Below are 2,504 nucleotides of genomic sequence, written 5' to 3'. Positions count from 1 at the left end.
CTGGCAGATGCAGTCACTGGCTTCAAAATTTGATTTTCCAAGGATGCCAGTGTTCGCTCCTGTTCTGCAGCCTCCGAGATGGCCCCAACGGTCCCCCTCCCGGTGTCCAAACCCCGTTTAGCCCACACTGCACTGAGGTGGCTCCCATGACAAAGGGCTTACAGCATTTGGAATTAGATTTTGGAATTAGGTTTTGAAAGCCTCGACTTCCATCTCGGACATCATTCTTGCTTTCTCTCCAAACCCTCTGGAGGAGGCCAGCTGCCATGGCGAGGACACTCAGGCAGGACTCAGAGAAGCCCAGGTGGCAATGAGCTGAAGTCTCCTACCAACAACCATGTGAATGAGCTTGAAGCAGAGTCCCCAGCCCCAGGTGACTGCAGCCCATGTGACATCTTGATCGCAACCTCCAGAGAGCTCTTGAGCCAGAACCACCCAGCTAAGCCACTCCCGGGGTCATAGGTCCCATAGAACCTGTGAGATAATAAATATTTGTTGTTTTAAGCTGAATTTTGGGAAAATTTGTTTTGCAGAAATAAAAAATGAAGACAACTTGTTTTCTTTTCAAAGCTTCCGAATCATACCTGGTCAGGTTGTACCTGTCTTGGAAAATTCCTCTTCTTCCTCCAGCTCAGTTTACCCTCTCACTGCCTTTATTTTGAATAACTTCACGAAGGCGCTAAATCTCAGCTCCGGGCCACTGAATACAAGAGTGCAATTAGCCGCTGCACCGCTTCAGAAGACAGCCGTTTGCGTGAACAGTGCCCCCTGGAGGTGCGTGGGATGCAGCCTGCACCCCTCCATGAGGCAGCCTGTCTGCCAGCACTTCACCAGAAAAAGTGCTTGATGCCAGGTTTTTCCGCTGGATGAGCAAACGGGGCAATTCCTCCAAAGATTCCTGACAAGGGCACGGTGGCACTGACTCATTTTCGCTGGGGCTGGTGGACTCACCTTGAGGTTGCAGGCAAAGCCCAAGGATTTCGGTTGTTATCTTTCTTCCTGTCTCGGGAAAGCATCTGTGAGGCATAATGGGCGTTGGTCATGAGACGGGTACTAGGGTGGCACATGCCGTCCATGCTATTAGCTGGGTGACTCAGCACATGGCTCCAGGACTTAGATTCCTCAGCTGTCAAATGGGAATACGAGAACCCCTCCCCCCCGATGGAGTGAGCTCACACACGTGGTGTACCTAGTTCACTCAAACAACAGTTATTATCACCATCATCATTGGTTCCCGCGGGTGAGACTTACGCCTTCTTGTGAGAGAGCGGATGCTCAAAAAGGACTTCTTGAATTAATGGAATGAAAGGCTCCATACATCAACAACCAACAATGATGATGATGACGACGAAGTCACACCTTTCACTCAACAATACAAAGCATACAGTACAATTTGAACCTTTGTCTCACAAGCCATAGTCTCAATTCAGTCATTTTTTTTTCCATGCTGGAGAAATTTCAGAAGAATCCTCATCTGTTGGCAAAATACAGACTCAGAGGCAGCAGCTGTGTGGTGCCAGGTGCCCCTGGGTAATTCTAACCCGAAGACGCACATGCAAACATTTAGTCGATAGCTTAAGCCAGACTTAACTCGAATCAAGCTGCCAAGGGCTCAGAAGCTATAAACGGCCCTGCCTGGCTGTTGGGCCTTCCCTTGGCCTTCGGGATTGTATCTGAAGGGTTCAAGTGGGAGAGAAAGTGCCAGGTGTTCCTTCTGGGGCTTCAGGACACAGGTTGGATCAACCGCTGACGTCAGAGGGGAATTCACCCCCCACCCCGCCTGTTCTGGTCTAGAATTTCACAGCTCCTCCGCGCCAGGAAGGGCTGTGCCACCAGCGGGGACACGGAGCGGGGCTGGTGTGGCAGAAGGGAGCTGCCTTGGCTGGGCCTGCACGCCGGCATTCAGCAAAGGTGTAGAGGAAAACAAGTCTGCTCTGCAGTTGGTTGGCGCGGTTCCCGTGCCTGTCCCCTGCCCTGCCCCACGAGGCACACACCCAACCACCCTCCTGCCAACTCCTGCACTGACACCCGGTGCCCACAGGGCCAACTCTGTGCTCTGAGTGGGGACACGGCCATGGGCAGGCGACGTGACCAACAGGAGACAGACAACAAACATGGAGAAAAGTCGACAATAAGGTCATTTCAGACAGAGATGGCGTCGTGAGGAAAATAAAACAGCTCCATGCCCGAGGAAGATCGGGCGGGGCTCCTGCGGACAGGTGGCCAAGGAAGGCCCCTCTGGGGAGGTGACATTTGAGCAGAGAAGACCTGGATGACTGAAAGAGCCAGATGCGCCAAGAGCAGAGTGTTCTAGGTAGAGGCAGAGCCTGCCACACGATTCGCTGGGCTTCGGGCAAAATAAAAATGTGGGGCCCCTTTAAACCTATTAGCAGGAGGGCATTAAAGCAAGCCCGGGGCTCCAGCAAGCCCAGGGCCCCATGTGACTGCATGGGTCTACGCCCAAGAAGCCAGGCCCGGTAGAAGGTTGAGTCAGTCTGAGAACC

This window comes from Pteropus vampyrus, unplaced genomic scaffold (assembly GCF_000151845.1).
Source record: "Pteropus vampyrus isolate Shadow unplaced genomic scaffold, Pvam_2.0 Scaffold86, whole genome shotgun sequence".
NCBI classification, from domain to species: Eukaryota; Metazoa; Chordata; class Mammalia; order Chiroptera; family Pteropodidae; genus Pteropus; species Pteropus vampyrus.
The sequence above is the reverse complement of the archived record's forward strand: the minus strand, read 5'-3'. Positions refer to the sequence as shown.